The sequence below is a fragment of the Mus musculus genome, chromosome 18 (genome assembly GCF_000001635.26).
Source record: "Mus musculus strain C57BL/6J chromosome 18, GRCm38.p6 C57BL/6J".
In the NCBI taxonomy this organism is placed as follows: Eukaryota; Metazoa; Chordata; class Mammalia; order Rodentia; family Muridae; genus Mus; species Mus musculus.
This window is the reverse complement of record NC_000084.6, coordinates 57,773,003-57,795,472: the sequence shown is the minus strand read 5'-3', so window position 1 is coordinate 57,795,472 and position 22,470 is coordinate 57,773,003. Positions and strand designations below refer to the sequence as shown.

The 22,470-nt window shown below is 41.2% G+C and overlaps 1 long non-coding RNA gene across 2 annotated transcripts; it reads left to right on the top strand.

The window, feature by feature from the left end:
• Nucleotides 1–3,139: 3,139 nt before the first annotated feature.
• On the top strand, nucleotides 3,140–21,309 carry Gm19519 (predicted gene, 19519). 2 transcript variants are annotated; one of them, NR_152224.1, is made up of 4 exons: nucleotides 15,478–15,982; nucleotides 16,114–16,223; nucleotides 16,380–17,073; nucleotides 19,656–21,309. It is a non-coding gene; the product is annotated as a predicted gene, 19519 (long non-coding RNA). The 2 variants fall into 2 exon arrangements; NR_152225.1 differs by lacking the exons at nucleotides 15,478–15,982; nucleotides 16,380–17,073 and adding an exon at nucleotides 3,140–3,170.
• The last annotated feature ends 1,161 nt before the right edge of the window (nucleotides 21,310–22,470 follow it).

Below are 22,470 nucleotides of genomic sequence, written 5' to 3'. Positions count from 1 at the left end.
TCCTCGTTTGGTTAATTCTTTGAATAGTTCTTCTTGTTTCCACTTGGTTGATTTCACCCCTGAGTTTAATTATTTCCTGCCGTCTACTCCTCTTGGGTGAATTTGCTTCCTTTTTTTCTAGGGCTTTTAGATGTGTTGTCAAGCTGCTAGTATGTGCTGTCTCCCGTTTCTTCTTGGAGGCACTCAGCGCTATGAGTTTCCCTCTTAGAAATGCTTTCATTGTGTCCCATAGGTTTGGGTACGTTGTGGCTTCATTTTCATTAAACTCTAAGAAGTCTTTAATTTCTTTCTTTATTCCTTCCTTGACCAAGCTATCATTGAGAAGAGTGTTATTCAGTTTCCACGTGAATGTTGGCTTTCCATTATTTATGTTGTTATTGAAGATCAGTCTTAGGCCATGGTGGTCTGATAGGATACATGGGACAATTTCAATATTTTTGTATCTATTGAGGCCTGTTTTGTGACCAATTATATGGTCAATTTTGGAGAAGGTCCCGTGAGGTGCTGAGAAGAAGGTATATCCTTTTGTTTTAGGATAAAATGTTCTGTAGATATCTGTCAGGTCCATTTGTTTCATAACTTCTGTTAGTTTCACTGTGTCCCTGTTTAGTTTCTGTTTCCACGATCTGTCCTTTGAAGAAAGTGGTGTGTTGAAGTCTCCCACTATTATTGTGTGAGGTGCAATGTATGCTTTGAGCTTTACTAAAGTGTCTCTAATGAATGTGGCTGCCCTTGCATTTGGTGCGTAGATATTCAGAATTGAGAGTTCCTCTTGGAGGATTTTACCTTTGATGAGTATGAAGTGTCCCTCCTTGTCTTTTTTGATAACTTTGGGTTGGAAGTCGATTTTATCCGATATTAAAATGGCTACTCCAGCTTGTTTCTTCAGTCCATTTGCTTGGAAAATTGTTTTCCAGCCTTTCACTCTGAGGTAGTGTCTGTCTTTTTCCCTGAGATGGGTTTCCTGTAAGCAGCAGAATGTTGGGTCCTGTTTGTGTAGCCAGTCTGTTAGTCTATGTCTTTTTATTGGGGAATTGAGTCCATTGATATTAAGAGATATTAAGGAAAAGTAATTGTTGCTCCCTTTTATTTTTGTTGTTAGAGTTGGCATTCTGTTCTTGTGGCTGTCTTCTTTTTGGTTTGTTGAATGATTACTTTCTTGGTTGTTCTAGGGCGTGATTTCCGTCCTTGTATTGCTTCTTTTCTGTTATTATCCTTTGAAGGGCTGGATTCGTGGAAAGATATTGTGTGAACTTGGTTTTGTCGTGGAATACTTTGGTTTCTCCATCTATGGTAATTGAGAGTTTGGCCGGGTATAGTAGCCTGGGCTGGCATTTGTGTTCTCTTAGTGTCTGTATAACATCTGTCCAGGCTCTTCTGGCTTTCATAGTCTCTGGTGAAAAGTCTGGTGTGATTCTGATAGGCCTTCCTTTATATGTTACTTGACCTTTCTCCCTTACTGCTTTTAATATTCTATCTTTATTTAGTGCATTTGTTGTTCTGATTATTATGTGTCGGGAGGAATTTCTTTTCTGGTCCAGTCTATTTGGAGTTCTGTATGCTTCTTGTATGATCATGGGCATCTCTTTTTTTATGTTTGGGAAGTTTTCTTCTATTATTTTGTTGAAGATATTAGCTGGCCCTTTAAGTTGAAAATCTTCATTCTCATCAATTCCTATTATCCGTAGGTTTGGTCTTCTCATTGTGTCCTGGATTACCTGGATGTTTTGAGTTAGGATCCTTTTGCATTTTGTATTTTCTTTGACTGTTGTGTCGATGTTCTCTATGGAATCTTCTGCACCTGAGATTCTCTCTTCCATTTCTTGTATTCTGTTGCTGATGCTCGCATCTATGGTTCCAGATCTCTTTCCTAGGGTTTCTATCTCCAGCGTTGCCTCGCTTTGGGTTTTCTTTATTGTGTCTACTTCCCCTTTTAGTTCTAGTATGGTTTTGTTCATTTCCATCACCTGTTTGGCTGTGTTTTCCTGCTTTTCTTTAAGAGCCTGTAACTCTTTAGCAGTGCTCTCCTGTAAATCTTTAAGTGACTTATGAAAGTCCTTCTTGATGTCCTCTATCATCATCATGAGAAATGTTTTTAAATCTGGGTCTAGATTTTCGGTTGTGTTGGGGTGCCCAGGACTAGGTGGGGTGGGAGTGCTGCGTTCTGATGATGGTGAGTGGTCTTGATTTCTGTTAGTAGGATTCTTACGTTTGCCTTTCGCCATCTGGTAATCTCTGAAGCTAGCTGTTTTAGTTGTCACTGTTAAGAGCTTGTTCTTCAGGTGACTCTGTTAGCCTCTATGAGCAGACCTGAAGGGTAGCACTCTCCTTAGTTTCAGTGGGCAGAGTATTCTCTGCAGGCAAGCTCTCTTCTTGCAAGGCAGGTACCCAGATATCTGGTGTTCGAACCAGACTCCTGGCAGAAGTTGTGTTCCACTCACTAGAGGTCTTAGGATCACGTGTGGAATCCTGTGTGGGCCCTTGCGGGTGTCAGGCGACTCAGCTGGCAAGGTAGCCGGGGCTCGAGTGGAGTGGAAGGGGTTTGTGCCCCAGATCAAGCCCGGGTAGCCTGCTTCCCTATGTACCGCAGTCTCAAGTTCCACGCGATTGGATTGGGGTAGGCGCTGTGTTCCACTCACCAGAGGTCTTAGGGTCCCGTGGGGAGTCCCGTGTGGGCCCTTGCGGGTGTTGGGCAAGACTCTGCTGTCAAGGTAGCCCGGGGCTCGAGTCTCGAGTCGAGCGGAAGGGACTTGTGCCCCAGATCAGGCCCGGGTAGCCTGCTTCCCTATGTACCGCAGTCTCGAGTTCCGCGCGATTGGATTGGGGCAGGCACTGTGGTCCACTCACCAGAGGTCTTAGGGTCCCGTGGGGAGTCCCGTGTGGGCCCTTGCGGGTGTTGGGCAAGACTCTGCTGGCAAGGTAGCCCGGGGCTCGAGTCTCGAGTGACTGAAGTACATTTTAAATCACAGTAAATCACTTTCAATTTAAATTTTTTTTTTTTTAGTTATTTCAACTTTGCTAATGAGATTCATTCTCAAGGACTCTAAAGAATCTGCTGAGAGTCACAGAGCTAACAACTGGCAGACGCAAGGCTGAAGGTCATGGACTCTAGAACCTGAAGTTAACTGCCAGGGTTTCCAGTAGGAGGCAGCTCAACCTGCATGACACAGGCAAGCTACAGTTATGTTTTGGAGGCCTTAGATGCTATGGGAAGGGCACTTGTACTTAGTAGGTCTAGAGAGAGTACTGGAATTTTTGAGCAGGGTTGTTCATTTAGTAACAATGTATCATTATGGTGAGAAGAAGGAATTGGATGTAAACCCAGTTAGAAGCCCAAGCAGAAAGAATCCAGGGAAAAAACAAAGGCCTTTTAGCTTTGGTGATGTGATGGTTGCAGAGGTTAGAGCTATTTTGTGGCTAAACAAAAAACGATGCCTCTCCACTTCCCACAAGCTGGGATTCCATGACTCAAAAGATTTGACTTACTAATCAAAGACTTAACCAAACAAAGGTAAATGTCAGAGATCATTCTTTTTTCCATCATGACACAAATGCAGCAGATCAGAACGAATGGCTATTATCATCAAAGCTGCAGAAACTACAATGTTGTTTTGGCTGTGGTAAGAGTAACAGTCGACAGAGGGAGGGAGCAGTACTTTGAAATTTTCTTACTGTTTCTGGTAACAGATCTTTGTCGCTATGCCCACATCTGCAGTCATTCATATGATGAACGTGTTCCATCAATTCTGTCGTCATCAGAGTCTGTGGGGTACTAGTGGTATAGATCAGGGCTTGCCTAAAATGACAGAGATCAGGTTTTCCTTCCCAACACCACTGGGGGTTATGTGTGGGCAAAACCCAGTGGGATGGTTTGGTAACCTGAGACAGTAAGTGTTGTACCATACTGATGCAAAAAGAATTTTAGACAAGGAAAAAAAATCCCTGAGGTTTTATGGGTAAATCTTTAATTTCCACTAGATATTTACAAAATTAAATATCTCTCTTTTTGGCCAATCTCTATGGTTCTGAAAAAAAAATGCCACAGAGTAATGTGTGTGATCAGCAATGGTCAAAGACTGTCTAGGTTTGGGGCCGAGTGTTTAGGAGAAGGTATTGATAGGAAGGTAAAACATGATCACATGGACAGGCCGGTACTAAAAGTGTAGTGGAACAAGACAGGTATGCTGGCTCATCAGTCTAGACTTGTTGAAGCATCAGTACTGACACCAGTCAGCTCTTGAAGAAACAAGGCAGAGGACTGGCAAGATGGCTCAGGACTTCAGGGCGCCTGCCACCAAGCCTGACAAGTTGAGTTCAACCTACACGAAGAGAGAACTGACTCCCCCAAGTTGTCGTCTGACCTTCACAGACATGCAGGCTCACAGTTCCCCCACCCCCACATACACAACCATAAATAGAGAGAGTAACACACACAAATGAAAACCATTAGAAACAACCTTTAAAGCCAGGCCTGGTGGTATGCGCCTCTGATTTTGGCATTCAGCAGGACCCTGAATTCAAGCCCAGCTTGGCTGAGTTTGTAGCCAGCTTAGGTAACATAAGAAGACCTGTCTTAAACAAGCAAAACCAACACACACACACACACACACACACACACACACACACAGCAAAGAAAAACAAATGGAAATCCAAATAGAAGTATGAGACATAGAAGACTTTTGTGAAGCATAGGAAAACTACATTAATCTCTCTAGTGTGAAGTACCTTTAACACATAAACTGTTAGAATGTTTTCAGATAGATTTTTTTTTCCTGATAGTATTCTAAATATTACACATGTGCTCTTTGTCACTGATCATACTTTTATGGCGTAGAATAAGAGGAGACACAGACGATGGTGGCTGTTAGGAGGCAGTCGCTTCAGCTCTGTGGGCATGAAAGAGTTAAGCACCAGGTCTTGCAGCTGCAGCTTCTTGATCCAATTCTTTGCAGTGCAGTGGGGTCATGTTTCTTTCCTTTTCATTTTTCTTCTCTCTCTCTCTCTCTCTCTCTCTCTCTCTCTCTCTCTCTCTCCCCCCCCTCTCTTTCTTTCTAGTTTTCAAGACAAGGTTTCTCTGTGTAACTGTCCTAGAACTCGTTGTAGACCAGGCTGGTCTCAAACTCACAGAGATCTGCCTCCTGAGTGCTGGGATTAAAGGCATGCACCACCACATTGGGCAAGGGTCTTTTGTCACAATATTATGAAGCCTGGAAGTCAGCCAGTCATTCTTATACCATCAAAAGCCAGGGCTCCAAAGAGGGTGTGTCATCTTTGTTTGCAAAAACAGCATTTGGAGAAGACATGGAGAAAAAAAAAGCCTTTCCCTATGTTTCCATATCTATTCCATGGCCAACAGTAGATACTACCAAAAGCCACAATCATTGCTTGTATGTACATTTGGAAATTAAATCTTGAGCAGTCACCATGAAAGGTGCTGAGTATCCTTTGCAAAAACAACATGAAACCTTGCTAAAGGATGCGGCAGAGGGGACATGGGCTAAGGTAGCAAGTATAGCTACAGAAAAAGAGAGGAGCATCAATGAATAGCATCTACACAGAGTGATGGGGTATGAGGATGGAGCATCAATGAAAACCATGTCCACAGGATGCTGGGATAGGAGGGTAGAGCATCAACAGATAGTATGTATACAGGATGATGAGGTAGGAGGGTGGAATATCAACAGATAGTATGTACACAGGATGATAAGGTAGGAGGGTAGAATATCAACAGATAGTATGTATACAGGATGATGAGGTAGAGGATGGAGCATCATAGATAGCATGTATGCAGGATGATGAAGTAGAAAGGTGGAGCACCAACAGATACCATGCACACAGGATGATGAGCTAGGAGGACTCAAGGAGGACCACAGTGGTTGTATTATTCTTAGCCAGGTGTAGCTGAATGAATCACCATTCTTTAATGAAGAAAATCAGAAGGGATGCTGAAGTAGATAACTCCAAACTGTTCGTCACTTACAGTGGATATATGAATGTATGCATATATTTACTTAATTTAGCTAGAGACTCTAATTTATTCCCAAGTGTGGGCTAAGTCATCAACAGTTCTACTTTTTTTTTCCTTTAAATAGAACAGAATCTCTGCAATGTTGTTACCCAGAGCCAGGTGGGCCCAGAGAACAATTATAGCCAAGGTCTTTTTTACCCAGAGTGGAGAGACTAGAGCAGACATCTCTGTGAGCAATGGCTCAAGCAGTAGGAACACATGGTGAGATGTGGCATAACCCTGGACAGTGGCTTCAGGGATGGATGAATAGGTCAGGGCTTACCAGGGGAATTCAGTTAAGCTCTCAAGTATGCTACACTACAGTGAAGAGGTTTTCCTGGAGAGGCGCCTGGTGCGGCCACTGAACAGCTTGCAGGAGATAACTTGTAGCATTCTGCAGTTGCTGTGCAATTATCTAAACTATCTCATGCACTCATCGCTTCAAATCATCACCAGGCAGGCAAGACAAAGCGAAACACACAGGGAGAAGCTTTTAACAGTAATTTGTAGCAAAGATGTTTGGAATAATCGCACATTGCTTGTTACCACTGGCTTTTGTGTTAATCACCTAATTGCAAATTGGCTTTCCTTAATGTCTGGATACCATGGAAATAATCCTACAATTTCTGTGTCCCTTATATCCTATTATTTGACTTTATGCAGAACATGCCTGCACACACAGATTTTAAAAGAAATTCTGGAGGAATTAAGTACTTGGGGTGGGGGCAGGGAAATCAGGCCTGTGAATCATAAAGTTGAATCCTGTGTCCATGGCTCATAGACAGCGCATAATATAAAAGGGGGAAAAAAGAAAAGAAAACATACAAATGGGTGTGGCAAACTTGCTTTGGAAGGCGGAAGCAAGAAGGTCAGGAATTTGAGACCAGCATGTGCCACATAATAAGAACTTTGTTCAGAACTAAACAAAAGAAAAAGCAAACAAAAATAACAAGAACATGTTCTGAGAAAAATAAACTTTCTTCACAGGAACCTACACCAAACTCACTGAGATGATATTGCTACCTTTGAAGACATTGGTCCATTCTGAGCCTATCCCTTTAAACAGTAAACCTTCTTTTGGATGCTGTTGTGAGACAGAGTCTTTGTAGCCAGTAGCCTGGGATCTGGCAACCCTGCTGCCTCTGCCTCCCAAGAGCTGGGAGAGTTTGTTAATCCCGAGATTCATTGGAGAAATAACCATCCCACCATTTTGGGCCAAATTTAAAGCCAGTTTTATTAAATATTAACTCCTGACCAAGAGATGTACTTTGGTTAGGACCACTTCTTGGAATTTCCCAGCTGAATGACCCTGACACATATGTAGCAGGGGGTTATAAAGAAAAAACCCTTAGGCCACCGTACTTTCCCATGAGGCTTTTGTTATATTCCAAGAACTACAACTCCCAGCATTCCAGGAGGTTACCTGGTCCTTGGGCAGGTGGGGCTTACAGGTTCATTTTGGGTATTATAGAATGAGCCACATATGAGCCATGGATCTGATTTAAGAGTTAAACTAATAGATACACTTTTCTTGCTGTAAAAGTGACTGATGGGGTGAGTGGTGGCTTAGTGGTTAAGAGCATTTGCTATCCCTGCAGAGAACTGGAGTTTCTAGCTCCCATGTTGACTATCTCACAAATACCTGCAACTCTAACTCTAGGAGATCAGACAGTTTTCTGGCTTCCATGGGTGCAGAGAAATAGACTCACACTCAGACACATATATTGAAAACAAAATATTTTCTCTGTTTGGTTGGTTGTTAGTTATTTTGGATAAGGTCTCTATTGTGTAGTTCTGGTTGTCTTAGAACTCAGAAAAATAAATCCACCTGATTCTGCCTTCCAAGTGCATTAATGGTGTGCATTACCACCACATCTGGACATTTCTTAAGAAAAAAAAAAAAGATGACCTCTATTGTCTACTAATGACAATGACCACTGTGGTGGCAGACACCTTTGAACCCAGCACCCAGGAAGCAGAGGTAGGAGGGTTTGTCAGTTTGAGGTTAGCCCATGTACACAGCAAGTTCCAAAACAGCCAGGATTGCATAGAGAGACCCTGTCTCAACTAACTAACTAACTAACTAACTAACTACAGAAAGAAAGGAAGGAAGGAAGAAGGGAAGAGAACGAAGGAAAGAAAAAAGAAAATGGCCACTAGCCAGTGTCTGTTTATGGAATTTGTTAATGTAAAGCTCTAACATGACACTCTACATGGACATCTTTAGTCCTTAGGTATATGATGTATAATATACACAGATGTATACCAAAGTGACCTGAATAAGTGGGGTCTGAGCAAACTATTTGGAAGTAAGCTCCTCCTCTCCTCCTCCTCCTCCCCCTCCTCCCCCTCCTCCCCGCCCCTCTGTCTTTCATCCGCTCTTCTAGCAAATGATCCACTGGCTACAGAACTCCATACAATTCTCCATGTCGGACACAAAGAAGACAGCTTTCCCTAATCTTAAACTAAATGATGTAGATATTTTGCAATTTTCCTCATTCTATTTCTAAGATTGATATTTCTGAGGCTTTGGCTTTGGTAACAGCAAAGAGATCTATTTAGAAATAAATAAAGAAAAAAAGAAAGAAAGGAAGGAAAGAAGGAAAGAAAGAAAGAGAAAGAAAGGAAGAAAGAAAGGAAGAAAGAAAGAAAGAAAGAAAGAAAGAAAGAAAGAAAGAAAGAAAGAAAGCAAGCAAGCTGCAGCATTGCATCTCTGGATTAGTCTTATCTATCCAAACTGTCTGGAGAAGCACGAAAAGTCAGTTTTTCTATTCAGTTTTATCAGTTATTTTTTCCAGGGGTAAATCCATCCAGTCTTTCTAAAGCCCGGTTTTGCACAGCCTTTTCACATCAGGATTATGTTCACTGCAGAGCCCTTTAATCCTCTCGTCATGTCTTAGAAACATAAAGGCGTATGTTCACCCAGAACACCACATCCACCGCAGCCTCACAATTTGTTTAAATCACTCCAGTTGCTGGACAAGCAAGGACATGCACCTGTGTCCCAGCGAGCAGGGCGGAGCGTCAGAGCTGAGCAGAGCAGGCTGTTCACCCTCTTGAGTGTTTCCGTTTTCTCAGGGGGTGGTGAAATATTGCTCTTGCGACTGCAAAGGAAAAAAAATTCTGTAGAATAAACAGCTCCCATGTGTCCTGTTTCAGATCGGTGTTGGCATGTGCCTCTGGGGCCACTCCAGGGTTCATCTGGAGTAGGTTCCCCTGTGTCATGGTTCACGCAGGGCAGGCTGGATATGCAGAAGTGCCTTCTCTCTCACTCCACCAACCAGGCGACACCACAAGGAGTTAAAGCTTTTTCTCCTCAGACAGGGAAACAGCACCCCAGCAAGCCAAGCTAAGACTGCTTCTCTAGAACTGGCTGGGGGACCCGTAGGTAGATGTGATGATCTCATGGGTTTTTTCCACAGCTGTCACGTGAGAGTTATCAGTAGTTCTTAGGATCCAAATTTTCCAGATCCTGATAATAGCTATGATTTGGGTTGAATTAACCTTTTAAGCCATTTTGTTCTTTAAATCCTTGAAGCCACGACGCAATAAAAGTCCAAGCTGCTAACCTGTTTTGCAAAGAAAGCCTCATGGCAGGTGATCCTCCGATGCTTGTATGGATTAGCACACATGATCACAGCATTCCAATGAGGGAGTGGCTTTAGAGAGCGGATGAGCTCTACCGTAGAACACGTTACTCTTTACAATAGAGCCGATGTAGGAAAGTATGATTCTGATTTAAAGGGACATCAAAGTTGCTTATGAAAATTTACGCTGAACTAAATTATATTTCACTTAGCACATATTCTTGAAAAACTCTTATCATAAACCAACTTTCCAAAATGTAGTTATAGCAGCCATTTCTGCTAACATTGGAGTCTGAGAAAATGATGATTTAAAGAACTGTTTTGTTTATGTTCTGAATGAGAGGGGAAATACTGTCTTTCATGTAGAATGTGAGAGAGACTATTGATGAGTATGTGTGGTGGCTGTATTCTTTCTGTGCTGTTCTATCTCAGCAGTACATTTATTATTCTGCCCATTGGTATGAGGTGGGATCTCTTTTTCTATAATTAGGATAATCCAGTTTCCTGGGAAATTATGTGAGGATCATTCTATTTCAAAAAGAGCTTACCTAGCTCTAGCAAAAGTGTTCTGTGTAAGCTAAGCTATGTATTCTGATTAGAATAGTAGCAAAGGGATATAAATTTAGGAGTGTCCCTATAAAGGCTCTCTTGTCCTGTAGGCACCACTCCAGTTTTGCCAGTTTGACTTAAAAAGAAACAGAACACACATTATTCGGTTGTTATAGATACCTTCACACAGACAATCTATATCTACCTACTACCATTTAATAAATACTGGTTGAACTCCTACTTTAGCAGATACACTGAAAAACAGAGGTATAACATAGTTATTAAATGCATGGATTTGGGGGCTGACAGTAGGGATGAGGGTCCTGTTGTTGGCAGAGAGACTGTGCAGTGTTGAGCAGTTAGCTGGACTTCTCTGTGCTTTATTCAGCTTTCAAGTAAAGACAAACTATCTTACAGGGTCGAAATGCTGACTAAATCAGTTGACATCTTCATCACATTTAGAGTAGTTCCCAGTATATATTTTAGTTATTAATGGTGATGAGAACATAGCTCAGTGATCGTCTTTTACCTGATGTAGGTTAGACCCTGAATTCTAGACCCATCACTGCAATAAGTAAATAAAATAAGCATAGTTTCAATAAACTACTGTCATTCCAAACTCTCACTGTGAAATCTGTATAGAGTTTTCTGTCTCTACAGCTACTTCTTGTTAGGTTTTAAGCAAATTTTTATGAGAGCTTTAAGACCTATGGGGCTTTACATCAGAGACGGTTTTAGAGAGAGAGAGATGAGGATATATTAGCGGTGTGAAGTAAAAGCGTAATTGGTTGGCTGTAGTGATCATGCCTTAAAAAAATCTCCGGGGTGGGAGGGTATAGGGAACTTTCGGGATAGCATTTGAAATGTAAATAAATAAAATATCTAATAAAAAATAACAAAAAAAAATCTCACTGTGAGATACTAGTGAGTACTTCCCCCCTCTGGTATCATTCAGAGTGTTCCCAGCACCATGAATGCTAGTCAGTAGGGGTGACGCTTCTAGTTGGGCACCAGCTAGACTTCTCCATGTTCCATGACAAAAGTGGAGTCTTCAGCTATAGGGCCTTATTCTTAAATTGCCAACAGTAGCCAATAGCCTTAGCAATCGCCTGTGCTGTTTGGGGAGGTGGTCTATGGGACCCCTTTGGCCAATGATGTAACCAATATGATGTAGCCTTTTCCTGCAACGGGTTTTACTTGGTGGCTATATGATGTTGTCTCTCTCTCCTTATGACTCAGCTACAAACCCTGCAACCTATAAGCTTTTACAGTGTAGTAGCTAAGCAGTTTATGATTGGATTTAAGGCCTACTCCATGAGATGGGACCCATACTTGACACTGGTAAGTGGCCAAGCATCTGAGGCTAGATAGGTCCTGGGCCCTAGAGGAAAACTTACCATTATTATTCTTTTGATGGAGTATGGAAATAAAATGATTCTTAATGACATATTGCTATACCCATAGATCAGGGCATCACCCAGCCCCCATTAGAGAAGGTTTATTTCACAGTAGATGACAATGAGCACAGAGACCCACAATTGGACAGTGTATAGAGCATGGGAGACTTTGGGACATTCAAACCAAAAAGGTCTTCATCAAATCCCTTCCCTCGATGCTCTGGCATTTGTCAATGCCAAAGTCAATGGAGGTGTAAGGATTTTAAGAGCCATGGTAGGTGACATCATCAAGGAAACAGCGTCTTCTAGACACAGCAGTGCTGATACTCAGGTGAACTTCCTGGGACTGTGACAGCATGGGCTAGACAGGCACAAGTTCAAGCTAGACAGAATCCCAGCCCCTTACCCAGAAGTTATTTGCAATTTAAATCTGCCATTTCTCCAATGCTACACTGGGTAGAACAACTATACTCCAGAAAAAAATAGACTGCATGTTTTTGTGTGTGTGTGCTTCTTCTGGTTGTTGTTGTTGTTTTTCTGGCTTTGGTTTTTTTGTTTTTTGTTTTGTTCTTTTTAAGAGAGAGAAAAAGAAAAACATGGATGTAAGTAGGGAAGAAGGCAGAAAGAGTCTTGGATGAATTAGGGGAGGGGAATGAACATCATTTATATATATATACACAGCAGCAACAACAGCAAAAGTTATCTCTGTGACTTAAAGTTAAGCGCAGCGTTGTGCTTGGTCCTCTCAGACTCATTGTGCTTGGTCCTCTCAGACTCACTGTGCTTGGTCCTCGCAGGCTCACTGTGCTTGGTCCTCGCAGGCTCATTGTGCTTGGTCCTCTCAGACTCATTGTGCTTGGTCCTCTCAGACTCATTGTGCTTGGTCCTCTCAGACTCATTGTGCTTGGTCCTCTCAGACTCATTGTGCTTGGTCCTCTCAGACTCATTGTGCTTGGTCCTCGCAGGCTCATTGTCTGGTTGTCCTGTCTTATCAGCATCCATCCCCTCTCACCTCCAAGGCCATGGATGTAGACTTGAATCTCATTTAGAAGAGAGTTCTCTCTTAACTACCAGTTACAAGCAGTCTTGCAGCGGTCATTAGGATGAGCAGAAACCAATACCAAAGAACTTATACACAAGTAAGGCTTAGCATAACTGAAAAAAACATGTGGGCTTAATTCTCCCAGGCTTTCTCCACCTGATAAGGGTTTGACAACAATTTTAGAGTTTTCAAATCATAGGACATGTAAGTCCAGCTTAGGCTGTGAAAGATGAAGCAATATTCTTGGCCCATAATGAGTTATGTGTTAATCTCTAGGGCTGATGTTAAAAATAAGGTTTATATTGAGTAGAAGGAAGAGAATGGACAGGGAGGTGAAAACATGTATTCTCTTTAGCTTCCCCTCAACAAGTTAGCAACCCACATGGCATATATATATATATGTGTGTGTGTGTGTGTGTGTGTGTGTGTGTGTGTGTGTGTGTGTGTATGTATATGTATGTATATATATCTCAAATTCATTATGAATAAGGTTGAATACATGCTCCAAGAAATACCCTAAATATTTTATATTTCTTAGCTTACACCCTAATGTCTGACATTTTGTTCATATTTTTAATGTTTTCGGAGATTTGTGGTCTATAAAATAAACAGAAGAGTTAGAATCACCCACCATTGCTTTCTATGGCAAGCTGTTCTCTTGACACCGGCCAGTCTAAAATGTAAGAGCCCAACAAAACTTAGCACCCTACAGAATTTGCCATTGCTTGCAATTTTATAAGAGCTTCTCTTAGCCCATCCATGGGGGACATTGTGTATCTGCCACCTCACAAATGAGGAAACCAAGGGTTCATCTTGCACTGGGATGCATATTCCATTGTAATAGAACATGAATTGGTTGGTTTTTTTTTTTTTTGTTTTTTGTTTTTTGTTTTTTTTGTTTTTGTTTTCCTTGTCAAAGACCATTTCCACCCATTTTGCTAAACAGAGTCAGACAAGGGTATTTGCTTTTTCAGTTTGGGGGTAATAAGGCATGGCCTAGAGAGTAATAGGAATGGGGTCAGTGTGTACCTTGACACACATTTGTTGGATCCGTAGTCCTTGCTCATGCCACTGAGTGAATGGTTGTCAAGGTGGAGACTAGAAAGGCTCTCGGCAGCAGTGAGCTCTCCCACCCAGGTTGCCTTGACCGCATCCACTGGCCTTGGCATCGGTCTAAGCACTGGCTGAAGGAAGCTTTCCCTTGTTTTCTTTCCTGATTCAGATTGCCAGGTCCTTGTGTTTGATTTAAATTGATATGACAGCACGTCCTGTTTACTTGGATTAGCTCACAATTATTCTTTTTGTCTGCTGTTCTACTACACAAGGCTTACTTTTTCATACCTGACCGGATGCTGAACATGTCCTTTATGTGTTGGAGTTTGTTTAGTTCTTGCAAATACATTTCGTAACTGTATTTAACAACTCAGGTCAGTTTGTAGGATTGGGGGTTAGGACGTAGTGAGTAGCTCTTTTGCCTGTTAGCTAAACAATTCATTCTGTATTAAGTAGTACTTAAAACTACCGTAAGGCTCAGATTCACTAATGAGATCACTTATAATGTTCTTGATGGCAGTGTTTGATTTTTCAAATCAGAACCCAGGGCAGCGAATCTAGACTGGAGAAAACAATTTTGCATAGAACCTACTTCTGTTTCAAAGCTGAGAAGCCATCAACCAAAGCCCTGAGGATTGAGAGCATAAAACTTATGCCCTGAAAGACTCAGTGAAACCAGTTTTTAAAATGACACCCCACTTCCAAGCAGGAAGCAACAGAAGTTATTTAGAATTGGCCAACCAGCGTGAAAGATGAGATTCATTCTGTAATTTTCCCTTCAGAGTCGTAAGTTCGTTGTAAAGAATTGAATTTACGTTTGATAAAATCGAGAGGCTGACTTACTGTATAAGTACTGGAAATTTTCCATGTGCCATCTGTGGGACTGTTAAAAGTCAATTAATGAAAAAATTAATCGGTGGCTGCCTATGTGGGTGACTCAGTAATCCACCCCATCTGTTATATAACTATACGTGTAAACACTGGACTATCTAAATGTTGGCCTCATTTGTAAAGGAAAGAAAAAGGTTACTTCTACATTTAATCTTATCTTTAGATTCTCACTCATTGTATTCTTCCAGTCTGAAAACATTCACATGTCTCGGTGGTCTGTGGTTTGGGCCATATTCCCTTTAACATTTTATAGTCTCAACACATGAACCATGCTTGAAGTAGGTCTTAGCCTCTTGCCACCCTGCCATATCATTTCCTCCTTCCTATTTTCTCTCACCAGTTCTCTTTATGTGATTTGTTTCTATAACTTTCATAAAATCTCACATGATCTTGCTTTTTCCTCATTCTTTATATTCTTCTTCTTTCATTCTCATGGTCTCTCAGGGGCCACTCTAGAAGCCAAGACGTAGAGGTGGAAGGGGAGGCATATCCAGGTATTGTCAGCCAGGTGTCCTGAGCCATAACTTTCTGGGCATTAATTCTGATAATGTCTCCATGTGTAGAGAAAATGCCTGTCTCGGATGGTCCTTAAAACAATCCCGACTCCTATAACCTACATCACTGTTCTGAGACGTTTATGGGTTAGTTACAGTTTTCATAAGCCTGGATTTCTGTATAAGGGAAAGAAAAAAAAAGCCCGCTGGTGTTTATTATCAAGTGTGAGACTACTTTATAGAGAGTTACTTAGCAGGAGAAGAGCCAAGTCATGCCTGCCTCTGGGTGAAACTGCTCACTGCTCTTCTGCAACTCTGAGCTTCATCAACCCCAAGCACAGACGCTCTGTCTGTGTGCATGACAGTCCCTCAAATCCTACCCAATTACTCACTGTGCCTTGGTTTCCTGTTTTACTTTTTTTTTATGTTTTGAGTCTCATTTGTCTTTTATTTATTTATCTTTCTCCTTTGCCTCTATCGGGGCTCCAACATAACTAAGGCTTTCCAGTAATAAGGGAGAATAGCAGAGTTAAAAGCTTAACTTTCACATTCATATCAAGAAAGGAGCAGTGCCTACTGCCTGTGGCATTTGTCCCATGATGCTGCTGTAAATGCTATTTCAAGAAAGAATGTGGTTGTCCACTGTCTGTCCATAACTTTGATGGGTCTAGGGTTCTAGACTGACCTATATCCTGTTTTGGCCAAAGAGGGACCCCAGTATACTCAGTACTCAGCTTGTCCTGCCCTCTCCACCTCTCAGCACCTTTACCGCAGTATTGCTGTGGATGTCCCAGCTCAGCCTGTCACTTACAGACTCAGGGCAGTCTTGCTCTTTCCTTTGGGAACCACCCAGTTTAGTGTCCCTCAAACTTCAAGTTCCGCCATATTTATTTCAAAGGTGACCACCTACAGTTAGCTCCAATGTGGTTTATCTACTCAAATGGTTTCAGAGTGACCCCAAGGTACTAACAGGTTTTATCTTATGTGTGAGAGAGCACTGCTGTGCACACGTCATTCTTGGTACAAAGATGATTTTATGGCTCTCATCTAGATGCCTATGCAGTTTGTTCAATTTTTTTTTTTCCTAAAACAGGACACCAGCGATAGTCATACCAGGACCAGACTCATAGATGAAATGAAGTGTCATCATCCATCACTATGAACTTCCTTCATGAGAGAGAAAAGGGGAAAAAGTGATCTGTGGTAAGTTTTCTGCTATAATGGATAACAATCTACAGATTCTTTTAGGCTTTGGGGCGGGGGCGGGGGGGGGGAATCGAAGTTTGTTTTCAAGCCCAGTTGGGGTATTACCTTAACCACGCAAAGTTTCCAAACTAAATTTCCTTGATTTTTTCACAGTAAATATTAGCTAAGCATCAACTACACTCCTGAGGATAACAAGCCAACCAAATGTACGAGTGAATAAGCACAGTTCCACTCTGTTGCTCTGAACATGATGCCATTCCAGCTTCTGTGTTCGTGTTTTTGTTTGTTTTTTTTGTTTTTGTGTTTTGTTTCCTATGGGGCCCCATAGGTTAGATGTTGCTAATACTGAAATTATTGGATGCCATACAAGTAGCATTTACAAGTCCATTTGCTATTAATGTAATGCCCCTTTATACAAAGAACAAATAAATCACAGGGCTTTGGCTGAGGCTCTGCCAATATTTTATTTCCCTTAAAACAGAAGAATATGATGATTTTTTTTTAAAAAAAAGGAACAATTATAACTTAGCACATGTCACTAGTTTTCACAACTCCAGTGAATGTAAACTTACTTAACTTTCCAGATCCAAAAGGGAAAATGCTGTGCTATATTTGATGTGAGGAGCAAGAGACTTACATTGTGCCTTAGACTGGTTCAGAATATTTTTGTGGGGAAATACCTGTCTCCGTGGCACAACTAGAATCAACAGAATATTAAAATGTCTGGATTTGTGATAATAACTTTGGGAAACATTACTCCATGGCAGAGGCCATTTTGTTCACATTCCACAAAGGATGATCTTTTTGTAAAGCTTTTTGCAGAGGAGAGCTTTGGGCCTCTTCCAAGGTGAGTCATGTCTTGCCTGGCTGTTCTGTGAATTAGTTACTTGGGGAAATAATGTAAATAGCTATTGCAGTGTGACCCGTGGGGGTGGGGGTGGGGGGCAACTGATGTGCATAGTGTTGAACATGCAGCGACGCCTGGCTAACTCAGCAGCTTGGGAGGATTGGCGATACCGTGAGGGTAGAGGTGATGAGCTCACTGTAGTGTGGGTGTCTCTCAGCTTGCCGTGCTTGCAGGGGAGCTGGGCCCATCTCTGAGCTCTGTGAGGGATCAAGAGAGGGCAGTAAAGGAATAGCCTGAATTTGTCACTGCTCATGAAAACATAATCTCAAAACTTCCCAAGCTCTGTAATATATCACATAACAAACAGTGAGTTGTATGCTGCCTTGTGGTTTCCTTGATTTGTTTCACATAGGATAGGCTCTGCTCTCTAGACCCTTAGAATGTATGGATTGGTCTTAAACAAAAAACACAAAGCAAACATCAATGCTGCAGTAGGAAGAGGAAAAGGAGTAGAAGTGGTCCTCTGAGGCCTGCTTCAGATGATGCTTGTAAGTAGAAAGAGCTGGTGTTGGAAGTCCTCCTGAATTCCCACCCCTAGCATCCTCTATTCCCCTTTCAACTCTGAGCATAACTTTTATCTTTTTCATTTTAAGCATTTATTTTTACGTGTGTTGGTGTTCTGCCTGCACAGATGTCTGTGTGGTGGTGTGTGATCCTCTGGGACTGGAGTCATATGCAGTTATAAGTTGCCTTGTGGGTGCTGGGAATTGAACCTAGAAGGACAGCCAGTGCCCTTAACCACCGAGCCATCTCTCCAGCCCCAGAGCAGAACTTTCCGGGTCTCTTTTTCTCTAGTACAAAACCATGCCCCAGGCCCACCTACCCTGAAGACGCCTTCCAAGTTGGAAAATTAACTTGGATTCCAGCTCCTTGGTGTGTGTAACCTATGGCAAGCTCTTTGTCCCTGGTAGCCTAACCCATGCAGAAGTGAAACCAACGGGTTCTTGAGAGGATTAAACAAAGGAAGCTATTAAATTGTTCGCACAGTGCCTGCTACATGTTAGCAGTGCAATAAAAGCTACTGTGTTTTGTTTTCCCTTCCCCACCTCTCTCCTCACGGGGCCTTTCTTTTGGCTGGCACATACAGATTGCATGCACAAATGAGAAACAGTGTACTCTCCAAGTATAAAGGGATTTAGAAGAGATATTAAGTGGAATTCTTAGGGTAATGTTCTACACAGCCTCAGATTCCCTCGGGGTATCTCCTGAGACCCATGACCTCCTCTGACCAAAGAAATTCTACTACTATCAAGTTTGAATAATGGATTTCTTTTGGGCAAGATTTTATTTTGGAAATTGAAAACTGATACCCTCTATTCGCCCTACCGCCATTTTAAAGAGTTTGAAGTGACGCTTTGGCCAATTCTTCATCTTACTGATGAGGAAAATGAGACCCAGAGAGATTGGAGATTGAAGCCTTTGCCGCCTGCCTTTTACCTACTAATTGCTGGACCATTGCCCTGCTTCAAGTATGTTCTTCTGACCTCTTTAAGGACACTGGGCCAGACTCTGCGTAGCTTCATTCAGTAAGGATTCATTGAGTTTAAACACCTCCCTCACAACTGTTTAGCACTAATTCTCCTGTGAATGCTGCCATAATTTTCACTAGGGTATTGATGCTCGAAAAGATTCTGTTTCATTATTCAGTGGATTCAGATCTACACACAAAGCAAACTGACAAAAATATATTTTAACAGGATTACACAACTTGTACATAAACATGTGTTATTAAACACTCAAGCAATACAGGCTGGTAAGAGTCAGATCCAGGAGTGTTTCCGCCTCTTAGTCTTGTCCTGAGCAAGGAGGGAGGCCAACTCAGTCCCCGCTCGCCTGTCGAACCTATTAATTATTAAAACTACAATACATAAACTTCCAGGAATTACTTTATGAATCTACAAACATTCATATATTCTCTTAGTTTTCCATATATGAGTAAACCCAAACTCTGATTACAGTTTATGTTAGGATGGTTTTTTTTCCTTCTAAAAAGTATATCTTATTTACTTTGTTTCTCAATGGGAACATCCTTAAATATGGGCAAATTGTTTCTTCCCTATTTTTTTTTTCTGTTGTAAATAGGTTTTCAGGGATTCTCCTTGCACAGATTTGTATGTAGCACCTTTCAAAGTGTAGAATGTATAATTGTGTACAGCTATAGTACCAGCACACTACATATGGGAGGCTAAGGCAGGGGGATCATGAATTCAAGACTACCAGAAAGAGGAAAAGAGAAGCAAGAAAACTCTGGTTTTTATTTTATTTTATTTTTTATTTCTCAAGTAAATATCTGAGGTATTATGGTTTGGATCTGAAAAGTCTCCAGAGGCTCATGTGGCAAAAACTTGGTTGCCAGATATTTTTCCATTAGGAAAAGAATTGGCTCACAAGAACTCGTCAATGGATGAATTAATCAGCTGATGGAGTCATATTTTCACGGCATCTTGGGAAGTGGTAGATTGAGGAGGTATCTGGGAAGGGTCCACTTTGTCCCCACTCCATCTCTCTCCTTTTGTTTCTAGGTCATGGCAAAGTGACCAGCCTTGCTGAGTACACTCCCTGTTCTGATTTCTGCCACACCACAGCAATGGCACCCATGGGCAGAAGCTCCGGAAAGTGATCCAACTGAAATCTTCTCACTTGTGTTTATCTAAGGGATTTTGTTTGATTGACGAAAAATTAATCCAGCTGTAAATTCCATAGTCAAGTAAACCTGGCACATATAGACAGACTGCCTTTCAATTCCTGTAGAATTTATGTTCCTTTTGGAGTTCTTTGTTTATGTCACCGTTACTAAATTTAATTTTTAAGCTTTAATTTTCCCAATTATGAACTATACAGCGTGACTTACTGTTTTGTAAGTCTTTATTTATTGACAGAATGACTATTTTGTAAATGTTATTCCCATATGCATGTTTATGCTTTCTCTGTGTCCTGTAAATGGTATGTGTCTTGGTTAGGGCTAACATTGCTGTGATGAAACACCGTGATCAAAGGCAAGTTGGGGAGGAGAGGGTTTATTTGGCTTACACTTTAAATCCCTGTTCATCATTGAAGGAAGGCAGGGCAGGGACCTGGAGGCAGGAGCTGATGCAGAGGCCATGGAGGGGTGCTGCATAGTGCCTTGCTTGCTCCTTATGGCTTGCTCTTATAGAACCCAGGACCACCAGCTCAGGGGTGGAACCACTCTGTCCCATCAATTGCTAATGAAGAAAATGTCATACTGGCTTGCCTACAGCCTGATGTTATAGAGTCAGCTAAGGGGCTCTCCCCTCTGGTGACTCTAGCCTGTGTCAAGCTGACACAGAATCAGCCAGCACAGCATGTTTTATATAAAATTGCCTTTGCGTATTGATTTATGACTTCTCTATCATTTTATTTTATTAGTACTAAGGATTGAACCCAGGACTTTGGGCATGCTAAATATGTTCTCTACCACTGAACTATACTACAGATCCTATATAATTTTAATCATCAATTAGCTTTACATATAGTTCAATGGTAAATCTACTTATTTTGGTGTATATAAATCCCACCACCTAGTTAGCTTTCCAGGTGGATGCAGCTATTTAAACACATCTCGTTTTGGATCTTGTGGCTAACATTTTAAAAATATACTTACTGTCATTATAAGGTTTAGGAAAGCATAGAAATAAATATATGTGATTAATTGTGGGCTGGTGATCTAAATTCACCTCTAAACCAAGACACCTTTGAGTGTAAAAGATAGTATTATTATATTGAAAATATAACCTGGGAGTGCTTCAGCATATAATTAATCAATTAACTCCAGAAAATAATTTAAGTTACAAAAGATTTTTGACACATTAACATGTGTGTTTATATTTTATATTTCTATACTACTGTAAGAATATTGTCTATTCAAATATGTATATTTCCTAAATGAACTTTGTATCTCTATGTTCATATGTTTGTATCATGTTTGTAACTGAGGCTATGAAAAAGAAAAAAAATCTGATACATATCTATAATTATGAAATAAGCATGTACATTAAAAACTGCCCTACATACCCACAATAGTGGGTAAGAAAGCAAAGCAGAGGCAGTGATTCCATTTTCATCAGTGTAAAACAGTAGAAAGTAACTTTCAAATGGTCAGAAAACTATACAGGATCAATAGAAAGAACAAATAAATATTTTTGAAGATACTTTCAAACAAATATATTTCTTAATAATGTCATTATTGTCAATAATGTATAAATCCTATGTACAACATATTTCTGAACAGTACTAGATTTGTTATAAATATCTATCTATCTATCTATCTATCTATCTATCTATCTGGTCTATACAATGTTACTTTTATGTATGTTTTCAGGGCTGACCAATGGATATTGTGTGCTTTTTCCTGGGGAAGACAGTATCTCCCATTGCTTGTAGTTCTTTGTGTAGGGTTTCCTCTGTTCACTTTAGTGTGTCTATTGTTAATGCCCTTGTTCAGCTCTTGTTTAGGCAGTCAGGTTAGTGAGACTTTAATGAGTATACCTCCTTATGTTACTAGGAGACACATTCTCACTTGCAAACTTTCTGTTTCCCTGGCTCTTAGAATCTTACTGTTCCCTCTTCCACAATATTCCCTGAGCCTTTGGTATGGGATTTGTTTTGCTGATGTATCCATTGAGTTTTGTTCTACAACTCTGCATTTTGATTGGTTGTAGGATATTTTATTAATTGCTAATTGATATAAGAAGATCCAGTCCACTGTGGGTAATGCCAGCTATAGGCAGGAAGACCTGGACTGTTTAAGAAAGCCAGCGGGAGCTGGTTAGTAAACATTCTTCTGTGGTCTTGTGTCTATTTCTTCCTTCAAGTTCCTGCCTGCCTTTAGTCCCTGCCTTGGCTTCCCTCAGTCGTAGACTGTAACCTGTAAGATGAAACAAACCTTTCATTCACAAGTTACTTTTGGTCAGTGTTTTACCACAGGAACAGAAAGCAGACTAAAACAATATTATTTGTGTGGGAAATATTGTATGAAACATGGCTCACCCCCCCCAAATGGGCTACAATAACGTCTCTTATTTCATTTGTTCTTTTGGGTGTATATGTGTGTTTCAGGGGAATTGAACTCAGGACTGCATACTTGCTGGGCAATCATTTACTACTGAGCTACATCAATCTTCTTGTTACTCCTCCAAGAGATCCCTTCCATTGAATCTGGCTTCAATGACTCGCTCGTGCAATAGGATGCAGCAGGGAACTGAGCACCCCCAGATGCTACAATTCCCAGGTGTCTGGTTTTCCTGAAACACTCCTCCCTTGGATGCTGCCTTTTAGAATTCTTCTCAGTATGGGGATTCCAAGCAGTGAGCCCTGCAT